We start from the raw sequence: 15,400 nt of genomic DNA, 5'->3' as shown, positions 1-15,400 counted from the left end.
TGGGTGGGGAAGAGGAACACAGAAGTATCAGCCTCTGTCCAGTAGCATCATGAGATTGAGGGAAGCCTTAGGCAAGCAGATGGCTTTAATCTAAGGGGCCAAGCATCTGAAACAGTAAGATTTATTGTATAGAGAAAGGCCCCAAGAAGCAAAGTTCTTGTTGCAAAAGGAGACCACTGAAAGCTGCTCTTTGTTTAACCTAAGAACTTAGCTGCTTTTTGGCCCAGACACTTTCCTGCCTTGATCTTCACTGGGCATTTACTCAATCCAGTCCCAGAGGGTCTCTTATTTAGGGCCTCCATGAATTGTAAGGGGATACAGAAGAAGACATTAGGCTGCCTTTTGCAAAAGCTTCCCCCACCAACAACTTTGTGAGAGGCCTGTGGACTACTTCGGGGGGTGCAGTGCCCCAAAATAACATACAAAATTTTAGATGTATTTTTGTCTGGCAGAAGAACCGTAACTTTCATCAAATTCTCGAAGAATCTATGGTCCTAAAACCATTGCCTTTCTAATGCCTGTGAGAATGAATTATTTAAATGTTAAGCAAGCAAGGATGGCTAATTTAGGCTAGCACTAGAAAGCTTTGGTTCTTCCTATTTTAAAAAAAAAATCTAAATTAAGACTCTTGTGGATTTGTTCACTACGGTGCTCTCTTTCAAGAGGTAAGATCAGATAAAGCAAGACAAGAAGAAACAGACTTGGCTAAGTCCAAAGTGTCCTAAGGAGTAGTTAGATGGGATCTAGCAAGAGAGGGTGTTCAGAAGCCAGAGGAACCAGGCAGGTAGACAAGGGACAGCAGGGGCACGATGTGCAGATCTGGGCACCACATGTCAGAGGGAAATGGGTAAGCTGGAGCCTTCCCAGAGAAGGGCAACCAGGACAGGGAAGGGTCCAGAAGTCATGTCAGAGGAGAAGCTGGAAAAGGTCAAACAGGAAAAACGGGGAGAAAGGTAACAGGGATATCTTCAAATATTTGAAAATTGTTACATGACTTGGTTTTAGAATATTATGATGTTAGATGTGGAAGGGATCAAAGAACATTTCTGCTAGGAGCTAATGTTATAGGAGAGAAAACTGAAAGGCAGAACTGACTGACGGAGACAGAGCTGGGACTAGAGTCAAGATTCTGACTCCCACCCGGGCACAGTTTCTCACCATTTCCAGCTGCCTCGCTGAGTGCCTCGTGTGCAGGGAAGAACTAGGACCCATGAGTTGCCATTTCGAGAAGGTAGAGTTTAGCCAAATCAAGAGTATTACTATGTGGAATGGGATGCTAAATGAAATAGTGAATTCACTAACAAAAAGTATTTCTAAGGGAATGTTTAACTGTTTTCTATTGCTCATATAACAAACTTGATAGCTTACAACAACACATGTTTATTACCTTGAAGGTCTAAAATGAGTCCTCAGGGCTGTGTTCCTTCTAGAGACCTTAGAGGAGAATGCATTTCCGTGTCTTTTCCACTTCTAGAAGCTGCCTGCACTCCTTGGCTCACGGCCCCTCCCTGCATCTTCAAAGCCAGCAGTGCGTCTTCGGTCTCTGACTCTGCTCCTGTCACCACACTCCTCGATGCCAGCCTCTCATAAGGCCCCCTGTGCTGCCTGGATAGTCAGGACAATCTCCCATCTCGAGATCCTTAACTTGATCACATCTGCAAAGTCCCTTTTGCCACGTAAGGTAACAGTCACAGGTTCTGGAGATTAGGACGTGCACTTCCTTGGGGGACTAATTAAACCTACCACAGAGCGTGTCACAGAAAGGATACTGATGCTGGCACTGGTTTTAGAGTAGAACTGGGTTCAAATCCTGCCTTCAGCACTTACTAGTTGCATGACTATTAGCCCTTTGAGCCTCAGTTCCTTCATCCATAAAATAGGGATGCAATCCCAAGGTTATTGTGAGGACTTGTGATAACATATAGGAAATGCATAGCATATAATGCATTCTCAATGAATGATAAATATATTTATTCAAAGAACTTCCAGATGAGTCTCACCCTATAAGAATTCAATAGAAGAAACTCCATGATTAAATGGGAGATTTGGTAAAGAAACCTCCAAATTCCCTTCTGAGATTGCTAAAATATAAGGGAGGAAAATTTCCCTCCCATATGTAAATTATTGTCAGAAGCTCTGGTCCACTTCCCAGATCCAGTTACAAGGTAACCACTTTTCTGGGTAGTCGGTAGCGGTCAGACTGTGCTTTCTGCCCCCGACAGTCCTGCTATCTGATTTTGTCACCCAGCCCTCTGGTTGGATTTGAGCAGGACTAGCAGCCTGTCCTGGTGCGTGATGATTGGCTAGACCAGGCTGCTGAGACCGGCGCAGACTCCCTCCTTCACATCTGTCAATATACCTGGCTTCAAGCAAGTCACTGCCCACTGTGCCACTGTCTGCAGGGCCCACAGAGAGCAGGGAAGGAAACCGAGGGGAACACCTCACTTTCATGCTGCGGGAAAAGTAGAAGCCTGTGTTGATGCTTCTTCCCAACATCCCAACCTCTTCAGCAAGTGTTGGGACAGCCATGGACTATCACTGCTGAGTCAGAAAGAAAGCTGAGGGAAGAGCTGGGACGGAAAAGCAGCTATCAAGGTAAGTGGTCTATCTGGTCATGGGCCCTTCCCTCAAGATTATGAAACAAGCACCTTGCATAGCCTTGTAACCAGAGTGTCTCTGAGGATGGGCTGCTGAAGGCGAGGTGGTAGGTGTGAGTGTGTGTCGGGAGAATTCAATCATTTGCCCATTGGCATGTTCTGGAAAGCAAGCTGTATTTTCCTTCCATATTCTCTTGTTGTTCCTGTACACATTTCAAAAATTTGGAAAGTTTTTTTAAAAAATCTCTCATAACAACTTATATTTGTGATTTATTGAAATTTTCCCATTAGTAGTGGCTCCACAAACGTGACTCTGTTCCAGAATTTTGCTTGCATGAATTTTTTCCACTTTCAAGATATACCATAGAGAACAGTGTGCATATAATTCAGAGGGCTGTCAACCTATCATTTGAGGGAGTAAACTGCATTTTTCAGCTTTGGAACCTAGAGAGTTAAAAGTCCTAAAACTACTGGAGCAGAATCAAGCCTATTTACCTAAGCTTATCACACTGGGCACCCAGGTCAATCATTTACTGAGGCCAGGCTGTTTCCTGCCTGGAACAGAAGACCCCCAAAGCCTCCTCCCGACTGAGACTCTTTATGGAATACAGGCAGGCAACTTAGAAGGAACCCTTCTCTGAAGCTATAGCCCCTATTTTCTTCTGACTAGACTAAGTTTTCATCCTACCCAGAGTAGTAAATGCCCCAAGGTCCCTCTAAGCTCAGTGATAAATAAATATAAGCAAGACTCATACACAAACCTGATACCTGATTTCACCTCAGGAACAAGAGCTGTGGCTTTAGAGATAGCTTCGCCTGTCACTGGAGGTCTATAGGGAAGAAGTAGACTAACTAACTACGAAACAAATGACTAAATGATTCCTGAGGAAAACTAGGTTATGAAGTAATCACCAAAAGAAATACTTGGAATTTTTCCCCTTTACATCTACATATTCTGGAAATATGTTATTTTTAATGAACATGATCCATTCTTCTTTAAGTCTGAATATAACTCCTCTAATTTCAGCAACATTGTCATACTATCCCTACATACACCTGTCAGGCTTCTGTGGTGGTTTCTGGTTCTTATAATTATTAATATTAGTTAGAAGCTTGGTGATACGGAGGCCCTATTTTTCTGAACTCCCTTTAGGGAAGGAGTTGGACCATGTATTGGATGAGGTAATTTTTGACACTTTTTATCAATGGTTTATGGAACTGAAGTGACTTCCCTCAGGTAATGTTTGTGACTTGAATGTTTAGTGGCTGAAGCAGTTAACTAGATGTGAGAATTCAGGCCATTGTGGACACAAACTTATGTGTGATTTGGGGTAAGTCTGTAGATACCTACCAAGAATGTTGTGCAGAATTATGGAAAACTGATAAATTTCCGTAAAGATACTAAGTCCTGTAAAATGGGTGGGTGTGGGTGTGGCTGTGGTTGGTATCCAGAGCATGTTTGTAGATAATGCAGTTGATGGAGGTGGTTTTGAAGATGCCAAAGGGTCTCGGGGTGCTCAAATGCACTGACCAGACTTACCCACATTACTGTAGGCTGGGGACAGACACACAGGTTTGACCTGTCCTTCCTGGGCAGCATCTGGCTCAAGGCCTAAAAGCACACTGGAAGCCCCTGAGGGTATATCCAGCTTTTCTTTCCATTCCAAGTATATTGGATAGTAGGTAGAAGGAGATTATTCTCAAGACTGACTAGATTAGAACAGGCATTGTTATTGTTTTTATGTGTTAGGAAGTTAGAATACAGAAGTTAATTAGTTTGCCCAAAATTATTCAATTAGGGAGAGTCTGAGCCAGGATTCTACTCAGCTCTGCCTTGTAGTCAATCCAGTGCTTCCCCCATAAAGTCATGGAGTTGAGGACATGGAGAAGCACAAATTGGGAGGTCACCCAAGTAGCAAGGCCGACTAACACTGTCAGAGCTTCTCCACTGGCCCACTGCTGTGCCATGCCCGAGGCCAGGTGGGTGCCACAACAAGCAAAAGGCCAGCATTGGACTGGACTGGATCTTCTTTGACGGGACATAAAAGGACAAACAGGCAGGGAGCAAAAGGGGGTGTTTCTAAAAGTGGCAGTCACCAGAGTCTTCTCGGTCCTAGATATTCCCTAAGTAAACCCAGTTAATTCTCACCTAGATCTCCACCCCTTTCTATTCCGTAGACTCAAACCTATGTGCCCCAATGAATGTTCAACATCTGAACTAACTCCAGAGAAAGAAATGACCCTATCCCAATCCTTCTCTGGGAACTCCAGATTTTATTTACTATTTCTCCTCACCTCAGCTAATACCCACTCATCTAAACCCAGGAGAGCTGGGCACAAAGAGGCTTAAAGCAAGAAGAACCATCCATCAACATCCATCATATCAAGGCTCCAACTATCTGCAACCCAAAGAGACCCACATTGGCCTGCAGTACGAATGGCTTGTTGGTGTCATTTAAGCAGTAAATGAGTAATGTGCAGCAAGAAGCCTTCCTCTGTATCCCTGCCTCTAGTTTCATTTTTGTTCAGATGTCTCCTAAAAATTCCATTAGCTGTCTAGCATAAATTCCAAAGCAGCAACAATCCTTGAGCATTTACAAGATCAAGATAAACAAACGCCATCATGAAATGTGGTTGGCTAAACATCTTTGAACAAAGGGTTTCTTCTTTTTACTCACCCGCCTCATGCATACCTCAAGGGTGTGATAGCAAAGGCATTACAAACAGGGATTGCATCACCACGTCTACCACTATTCTTTTCTAAACTGACGCCACTTGAACTATACTCACGTGCTATCATTTTTGTTAACTAAAACACTAGGAGAAAAAGTTGAAGCTAAAACACAAGAACTCATAACAATATTTTACTTTTATCAAGTGCTTATTATGACTAGGAAATGAACTATTGTCTTACTATCTACACTTTTTTAAAAAATTTAATTTTCATAACAAAACTATGCAACTTGCCCAAGTCACAGAGCTAGTAAGATGAGGAGAAATTTGAGTTGAGGTGTGTCTGACTCTAACGCCCATGTTCTTTAGCATTCTGTCCTGGGAAACATACTCAATGGCGTCTACACTGTTCACATTCTAAGTGCAAAAGCATAAATAGTCCTTTCTAGATTATTTGATTGGATCCTCGGAGTATATGTTTATCCCCTCTTCCTCCCCTCACCAGATGTTCTTGATGCTGTGCAGGCATAAAACTGAATACCACAGTGGTTTTCCTCTCGGAAAGCAACCACAAAACACACATACACACGTGCGTGCGCACACACACACACAATAACAATTGCCTACAGGTCAGTGCTTTGATACCTTTCTGAAGCTGTGAGAGCTTCAGGATTGTTCTTATTTCCTGGTTTACAAACATAGTTTTCATTGTTTGGTGTTTTTTAAATTGATTTTAATGTAATGTAAAAGAAACAAATTTTTCATTTATCATACAGAGATTTTTTAAAAGTTTATTTCTGCAGTGAAATTTCAGTCTTTGAGAAAGCTAAATTTTTCAAGACTTTCCAGCAAGTCAGTAGTTTTATTTAATCTTTATCACAGGCCTGTAAGATGATATCCTTGTAGATAAGGAACCTGAGACTCAGTGCAGATGAGTGCCCTTCTCAATCTCACTCGTCCTAGGACTCCAAATTCTTTGTTCTTTTTGTCCTAATACACAAGCAGTTCTCTGGATTCCTAAGGCCTACAAATGGTCGGAATGGGGCCCACAAGCTATTTACAGAAATTAAAAACGTCAAATGACTAAACAGCATGTTCTTGGGCTACAGGGACCCACTCAAACATCGGTTGCTTTGCTTTTGGCTGGAATTCTATCAGGTCAATGTGGTAATGCTGTTACTCTAATTAGATTTTCATAGAATAATGAAAATGAAGATGCTAATTGTTACTTAATAAAATCTTTCTTAAAGGCAAAAATCTTTCAAGCCCATGTGCCCATGAGCAAAATAAAATATCAAAGGGGTTCCTGCTAGGAGAAAGGTAAGAAACCACTGTCCTCTAATCTGTTGTATGCATGAGTAGGGGTTACAGCCTCCATGGTGTCTCTTGATAATCAAAACACAAACCCTCTCTTGGTTAATCCTATAACCTGATGGTTGTCTCTTGGGTCAAATAGTTGTCAAATGGTGGGGAACCTAAGTTAGTCCTTCACAAATTAGGACTCCATTGTGAGTATAGATTCAACCTCTGGAAACCAGCTATACTTACCGGTGAGTGGAATTCTTGTGCCCTGTGAATTCTATTTCAGTCCTAAGAAGTTCAGAGTGGTCAGGGAGCCCTGCCTTAGCAGTGCATCTGGATGAGATAGAATGTTTTCTTATTCCTAATGCTTTCCTGGGAACTGCCCCTGGCTGGCTGCCTGAGTCTCCACCCCATGTGACAGTTTTGTTGTCCACATCCTTGCTTTGGTGATAATGTGCATCTTCATTCTACTTTTTGTCATCATTTCTGTGATCTCAGTGGGTCTAAGGTTCTTGGTGCAGGAGAATTCATGGTTTGGGACAAGGAACAAACAGAGAGAATGAAACGTCTGCCCCTGCCCCGTACCAACTTGAAAATTTTCCCCTTCCTCTCTACAATTCCAAGGTCAAGTTGCCCATGGGAGCAGTAAAGGAACTGAAGGTCACAAAAAGCTGGCAAATCACCATCCCTTGGAGGGATTCCCAGAAAGCAAAATGAAAATGAGATTGTTTTCACATAAGACCTCTGTATTTGGAGGACAGGATTCAAGCAGTTTGAATTTGCAGTTTCACTGTGCACTGAGGTAACCCCCACAAGGTCCGTTTTTTTTTTTTTTTTTCTAAAGCCAAAACAATATCAGAAACACTTCCTGCAGAGAATTCTAACTAGGCAGAATTCTTTTTTGTCATCACTGGGCTGATGTTTTCAAGGATTCATTTCTTAAGATAAGCCTTATATAGCGCATTTGGCTGGAGTTCATGTGTATTGCTGTGGAATGATGGCTTTCATCCATGGGGCCTACTTTGTGGTGATCTCATTAGGTTTCATAAGGTAAGCGGCTTAAAACTCGTGGTTAGTGCATGAGCAGTCTGCAAGAGAAGAGAAAACCCAGAAACCAACCAGAAGACATTGCAGTGACTGAGCAGGTGGCAGACTTCTCTATGACCCAAGGACAACCAGTACCCCAATCTGAGTCTACAAATTCCAGGGAGATGTACCCTCGATTTCAAACATGTGTTTTCCACAAAATTTAGCTTTCCTTCCTACGTAGGAATCCTGAACAATGGCTAGACTTCCCCTAACATGACTGTTGTCTACCCAAATTCATCTTGTTTTGCTTCTCTTTGCAAAATGAAAATCCCCCATTTTTCATAAGAGGTTTTGTTATAGAATATAGTTGTCTGGCAACTTGAAGTTCAACAAGTTGAACATGAAATAGCCCAAGAGGTATCCTAGTCCTGACTTACTGCTGTCTTTCTCTGTGGGTTTGTGCTAATTTTTACACTTCTTGGTGTTGGCTCAGTTTCAGTTCTTTATTCATCTTCATCCTTGCTGTGAATAACCACAAACATTTATTGATGGGTTACCCTCAGTTCAGCAACAATCATCTACTCCTTCCCTGAAGTATATTAGACACTGTTTTTAAAACAGGATTACATAATCTTGCCACTTCTCAGAGACAAGAAGGTTTTAAACTTACCAAGTGGGCCAAACCATAGCCTCCCTAGAATCCTCTGTATGTACATATGTGTGTGCATGTGTGTGTGTACTTTTAATCATTATACAGTATCTTGAAGATTATGAGTCCTCAGTAAATATTTGTCAGTGATAATAAATTGGTAAATCAACTGGGAATTTAGTATAGAAAGTGCTTTTAAACAAAAAGACTTTGGAATTGCCAAGGAAAACTAAAGATAGGACTAGAAGTACCATTGGTGTGCACTGAGGGTCTACTTGCTCTTCTGCCATCCAGTAACAGAATGGCACAGTAGATGGGACATTTGGGTTCTGTTTGATTCTCCTGCTATTACACGCCAATCAGGCATCTGAGCACGTCAGTTCAGCTCTCTGAACCTCAATTTTCCCATTTTCAAAATGGAAGCAGGGTTTTGGGAGTATATAATCTTTAAGGTCTCCTCTAGCTTTAATATTCTGTGTTTTATGAAAAACTATAAAAGTTAAGATCAGAAAGTTCTTTAATGAAAATACAGAAATGATTTTAATCCCTTTGGGGTGACTGTCCCTATCTCTTAGGTAAATAAACTGAGAGGAATAAAAAACTGCTCAAGAGATCCCAGGTATGTAATCTTGAGGATGGTATAAATTGGAGGGGCTGGAGATCTTTGCTAGAGAAAGAGCACACTTAGCTGGGAGAACACAGGGAACCACAGATGAGTTTTCTTGTCCATCTATAACCCTGGCACCAGCACTCAGCTCTGCCTCATCTGTGTGTTGCTAATGGGAGCTCCAGCGAGCAGGTAGTCATGACTATTATGCTCTCTTTATAAATAAACAGAAGCCCTTAAAGGTGACATGACTTGCTCAAGGTTACAGAAACATGGCAGTGACTCAGATGGAACGGTGTGTTTGGAGGAGGGGGAGCAGATGACACTATAAGCAAAGAGTGGAAGAGGGAGGGACAGATCCACAGCTCCTCTAAAGTACACAAAACAATGGTCAAGGACTGTGGAAGAGATTTAACTTTGCTCTGGATCCCGAGACCAACCCTCTCTGCCCCTCCCTGAGCCACCCAGACACCCTGCCCAGGGTTACTCACACAGGTTGCTGCTAACTGGGTGCCTGCGCTCATGTCCCTTCTTGTAAGCTTCATGAAAGGCTATTTGTAATGAAGAGAAGGCACATCAAGGAAGTGAGACTGCATCAAAGATCTTCCCCAAGGCCCTGAACTAAAAGGGCAGTTTTCTTTGGAGAGAGTCCCATTTCCCTCTTAAAGTCTAGAGAAGTGAATGGCCATCAGGATGACTGGCACAATTATGATGTTCCATTTCAAGCATGGATTTTTTTTTTTAATTTTTTACCTCTGGGGTTATTTCACTTCTCTCTGCTCTACTTCTTCACATAAAAAAGAAAGAACAAAGCTTGCTCCCTGTGACACTGCATGAGAGAAAACAGCCCCGGGCAGTACTATTCAAAGGAATCTACTCATTGCAACAAACACCAAGGCATGGCTAGACATTTCAATAAAGAAAGTGTGATAGCCATTGTGGCCCATACTGGTTGACTTCATCCGCCCAGACCCATGCCCAGGAGACTCCAAGGTCCTGAATAACAACAGTCACAAGTGATGGCAAAGAACCTCTGGTCTAACAAGAAAAGCACTGAAAGAAATTAGACATCAGTAGTCTTATGTCTTAGTAGCAGTTAGAACCTGCATCACTTTGCTGCCTTTTTGTCCTTTTTAAAGATTAGAAATGGCAGGCAACATTACTTATCATCACCAAGGGATATCTGATAATTTTCTGGGGAGGGGAGTAATGCCATGAATTCAATAAGAATAGACTGGTTTCCTGGAAGGGTCTTCAAGTGACTTTCTGCTGTGCACAAAAAAAATCAAACTGGGCATTCCCACTTCTCAGTTTTCACTATATTCCTAACAGCTAATTGACTTCTTCTTAGGTAGTCTCTTGGAGAGAGGCATTAGGTAACAGGCAACACAATAAACAATGCTTAGTCGACACTGTACACAACCATATAGGCTACACTCACTATTTAGAAGCCACAAAACAGTCATCAAAATTTACCTTTGGGTTGCCCACCATATACATTCAATTAAGGCAAGATAGGAAGAAGATAGTCTCATTATTCAACATGTATTGTCTCTTAATGAGGCCAGAGAATCAGAACAGCCCATGATGATTCCAACAATCATTATCAATGTCAAACTAAGCTCAAATACAGACCTCAATGCCTCAGTGAATTCCTATCAAGTTATAAAACAAAAACAAATGGACATCAACTAAAACAAAAAAACAGGCAAGGTGCTGAAACATGGGACAATCTCATACATCCTCTGACGATCATGACCAAGAACCAGCTGGCACCTTCGTGAGTTCTACAGTCAGTGGACACATCACAGCTTCTAGAATTGAACTGAATTTCTGTTATTGGACTGGATTCTCTAGTCCTGATAGCTTTCTAGCAGGAGAAAAGGGGTTTCAGAGCCTGTTGTAAAATGGAACTCTGTTTTCCTACTTTTCAAAAAGACATCTGGCCTTTCATGTACCTACTCATAGCTCTCACTAAGCCCACTGAAGCCCAGGAAGCTAGAGTCCATGCACCTCCCTTCTGTGCCTGAGTGTCTGCCCGACAGTGATGGGAAGAAGGAGCTTATTCGGTAGAGGCTTTCCAGAAGATGCAGGACTATTCCTGATAATCCCACTTTTCATTGCCCACTGGGCAGAAAGGGAGTGAGGCAGCATTTTGAACCAAGGAGATTTTCATGCTATAAATCTTCATGCATTTGGGGGCGCCAAGTGTCTTATTGTGATTGAGGTGGAACTAAAATAACTTACAAGTAGTATATGTGTGTGTGTGTGTGTGTGTGTGTGTGTGTGTGTGTATGATACATGGAAAGAATTTTAATATGAGAAGCGCATTGGATCAATTTTGCGACAAGAAAAATCTTTTGTCTGGACTATTTCTGGGTGTGAGTTACACAAAATCTAAATACTTTTTAATTTCTGGAATTAATTAGCAAATGTCTATTTAAAACACTGGCTTCTATTGACAACATATTCCTTTCTCTAAAATTGCCACAACACATTTTGATCATTTTTAGAAAATGTATACTACAAGAACCTTTGGCATATAAAAAATTCTTTTGTGATGTCTAAATGAATCTCAAGGTTGGTTAATTATACTGAACTTTAGATGTCTTCAAGTAACTCTTGACATGCTGAATTTTATATCCGGTTATCATCCATCTTATTTTAGTGGTGCTGTAAGTCATTAGCCAACGAAATTCAGGTAAACTGATCAATGAATACAATAGCCTGCACATTAGTTACGTTGTGTGCTTAGCCTACTCTCCAAACATATTTTTTCTCCTTTTCAGCAGACACACACTCTGCCTATGTCTGGTTTTGCTTAATCTTTGGCTGTTCCCATGAAGGGATTAGCTGAGGGTCACCATATTTCCTCTTTTAACCACTATCTGATAAGCTTCCACTGGGATACTACTATTCTTCACAAGCATTTATATCAAAAGCTATTAACTCCCACTTCCCCCAAGCCAAGGATATAAGCATGTTGGAATCCAATATTTTCCATTGTTCAAACACAGATCCAATAAGAAGACATTTACAGAGTGACTAACATATGTTTGACATTGTGCTAAGGGCTATAGATTCAGATATGTGTAGTTCACAATTCCACCCAAAAGGAAGGCCAACATCTCATAGAGCAGATGAACCAATAAAGGAGCCAACACAACATCATGTGAAGCTGTCAAGGCTGTGATAACTGAATACAATGTAGAAAAATTCCAGATGGATGCTCAGGAAGACTATCAGAGGAGCTGGAATCCAAGCGGTGTTTTTTAAAAAAGGAAATTAGGATTTGCATCTTTCCTTTTATCAGAATTTAGACTTAAAAAAAAAAAAGCTGCTTCCTTTTTAAGAATCTGTATGAATACCCTAAGGAGAGGAAATGACAAGAGTAGAGACAGTTATGTTAGCCATGGCTAAGGAAGTTTCGCTCCCTGGAGAAGGAAGGTAAGAGGAGAGTCCAGAGAGATCCTTCTAATTAAAATGTAGGAACAAGAAGAACTAGACCTTTGCCCTGAACCAGAGTCTGTGCCTAAATCACAACCCTGGGACCTGGAGCCTTAATTTAGAAGCATTCTCTGCAGCCCAGAGCTCATATGCTCTTCCATACCCTAGGGACCCCTGCCTGATAGACAGTCTTGTTATTAATCTAATCTCCACTTAGTTATGACTTGAATTTCATTTATTCTGGGAGCAACTTTAAACAGAAACAATGAACAAAGGACAAAACTGGAGAAATGGCAGTAAGATCTTCTGATGTCAGCAGCTGGCACCAGGTAAGAAGCTCAAGGTTAAAGAATAAAGATGGCCGACCCAGCACCCATCCCTGCACTAACATCCAAATCCAGCTTTGACTTTAGTACTGCACATTTTAGCAAGACATAAGTCAGAATAATAAGCTTAGTAGCTCTCAAGCTAGCCTGGCTGGAAGTTCTTCTTAAGTTGACTTGGGTAAACATTCAGTGTGTAAGTGAAAACTTTCACCGTCTTAAACAATTTGCCTGTTTCCTGAAGTAGGGCCAACAGATTGCTGAGTTGCCTGATTCCTTTAGAAACTCAGATCATAAATCAAACTCCTAATGGACCAACTTTCATGTTGGCTTCATTCTTTCATTCACTGAAAAAGGGAATATATGTAAAAGTTAATTAGGATAGATTTGACTACATAAATATTTAAGACTTCTTTTGTAAATGCTATAAACAAAGGTAAAAATAGAAATAGTGAACCAGGAAAGTATATTTGCAACATAAATAACAGGCAAAGGTTACTGTCCCTAAAGAGTACTTACAGATCCATACCAGCTACAGACATTAACCCAGGAGAAAGGCAGAAAATGAACTGGCAACTCACAAAATAAGGAAAATACATGACCTATAATCGTATGAAGGAACGTTCAGCCATGTTAAAAATGAAATAAAAGCAAATTGAAACAGTAAGGTAGCATTTCATTTCTATGAGATTGGCAAAAATTGAGTGATAGGTATTGTGAGCATGTGGGAAACAGACCCTTCCACACATTGCTGCTGGTGGAAGCGTCAGTTCTCGACAACTTCTTTTTTAAGGACAGTTGGTCAAAACATATTTTACAAGTTGTAATGTGTGTAACTTTCGATTTAGCAAATCTACTGCTAGGACTTATTTTAGAAAATAGTGAAAGTGCAGTGCATAAAGAATTTCCTATAGTACACAAATATTTGTGTAAGGTTTGTTTATGACAACAAATTTTGAAAACAGCTTATGTGTTCATCAGAGAGGGCTCGGATATAAATACACACACACACATACACAAGGATACTGTGCAGCCATTTGAAATGATGAGATCCATGTAGCAGTAGCTCAGAGCCTGAACTCTGAAGCTAATAGATCTGTATTTTAGCTCTGCCGGTTACTAGCTGTGTGACCTTGGGCAAGTCACTTGACCTCAGTCGTCTCATTTTAAAGAAATGGGGCTAATACTAGTACCTATGTTTCAAGATTGCGGTGAATTAGATGAGAGTATGAATATAAAATTCTTAATACACCACTTGACATGCAGTAAGGGCAGATTAACTGTGAACTGTTGCTAGTGAGAGAGCCTGTTTCAATCCTGCTAAGTGTGGAAAATTGGGGTAAAAACAGCACCGTTGGCTTCTGCACAAGATGGCAGACCAGCCCCAGGGCTTTGCCTCTTGATCCTTCTAAGATATTACTGAAATAAAAATTTTTTTAAAAAATATAAAGAATAAACCCCAAATAGATAAGAAAAAAGAAGGGGATTATCAACAAATTGCTGAAAGAAAACAATGGGACAGAGGAACAAAATACAAACAAGAAGAACTGCATCGTAAAACAACAAAGACACTATAAAAAAAAAAACAATCTGAGGCAGGGTATGGTGACTCACGCCTGTAATCCTAGCACTTTGGGAGGCTGAGGGAGGAGATGGCTTGAGGTTGGGAGTTTGAAACCATGCTGTGTAACAAAGTGAGACCCTCATCTCTACAAAAAATAAAAAAAAGAAAAAACTGGGCATGGTGGCACGTACCTGTATTCCCAGCTACTTGGGAGGCTGAGACAAGAGGATCACTTGAGCCCAGGAGTTTCAGGTTGCTGTGAGTTATGATGAGGCCACTGCACTCTAGCTGGGGCTACAGAACAAGACTTTGTCTCAAAAAAAAAAAGAGTTCTTTTAGTGACTAAAATTATTAATGTTATAAAAAAATTGATATACTGGAAAATAATGTTAAAGAAGCTTTTTGAAATTTAGAGCAAAATGACATCAGTGGAAATGTGAGGAAAAAATAAGTATATAGTATAGTGTAGCCAACATATACTAAAAGTGCTTGGATATATGCCAGGCATTGATTTACATCCATTACCTGTATTATTGCAATCAGTCTTCTCAGCAACTCTGTGGGGTAGGTAACAATATTATTACAGTTGGAGAGAAGGAGGCATTAAGAAATTAAAAAACTTGCCCCAGACCATATGGCTAATATGGGAAGGAGTATGGTGTGGCTCTGTGCTGGATTGTCTCTGTCATCTTGGCATCTCCAAACCCCTGCTGAGGACTTCTTCACAGGACTAAGAAGCAAAAACTACATTTCCCAGAATGGCCACCTCTCGTGGTTTCAGATTGCAGCCTTAAGACAGTCACAGTGATTGGGAAGGTAGAAGACAGATCCTTATTCTTCAGAGGCAGTTGTAGGCAGACACATGGCAAAAGTTGGATACGAGGTTTGAAGCAGCTTAAAGTTGAGCATCTAGAGAATCACACAGATTCGGGTTGTGAACTGAGGTAATCAGTGACAGTTGAAGACACTTCACTTTCAATGCTTATTCCTTACATCAAAACACTTCCTGTGGGGCACACAAAAAAAGGCTTTTGTTTCCCAAACCAACTTTGACTGACACAGTCTCCAAAGGCTGACACCTAATCCTGGAAGTCCAATATCTAACTAATAAGTATCTCAGAAATAACATGGAAAATTGAAGGGAAGAAATCATCAAAAAGTAGAATCTTAGAGTTCAAAGGACACAACGCTTGGATGAAAAGTGTCCAG

The 15,400-nt window shown here is 41.0% G+C and overlaps 1 long non-coding RNA gene across 2 annotated transcripts in view; it reads left to right on the top strand.

Moving 5' to 3' along the window:
• The first annotated feature begins 2,375 nt into the window (after positions 1 to 2,375).
• The window catches only part of LOC123630556, a 43,623-nt gene continuing 30,598 nt past the window's right edge, over positions 2,376 to 15,400 (top strand). Inside the window, exons 1-3 of one of the 2 annotated variants that reach the window (XR_006732701.1) lie at positions 2,376 to 2,595; positions 6,521 to 6,590; positions 7,197 to 7,296. This is a non-coding gene — a long non-coding RNA (uncharacterized LOC123630556). Of the gene's footprint in view, positions 2,596 to 6,520; positions 6,591 to 7,196; positions 7,297 to 15,400 lie in introns of those variants that run through there. The other variant, XR_006732702.1, reaches the window with a different exon arrangement.

This window comes from Lemur catta, chromosome 1 (assembly GCF_020740605.2).
Source record: "Lemur catta isolate mLemCat1 chromosome 1, mLemCat1.pri, whole genome shotgun sequence".
Taxonomy (NCBI): domain Eukaryota; kingdom Metazoa; phylum Chordata; class Mammalia; order Primates; family Lemuridae; genus Lemur; species Lemur catta.
The sequence above is the reverse complement of the archived record's forward strand: the minus strand, read 5'-3'. Positions and strand labels throughout refer to the sequence as shown.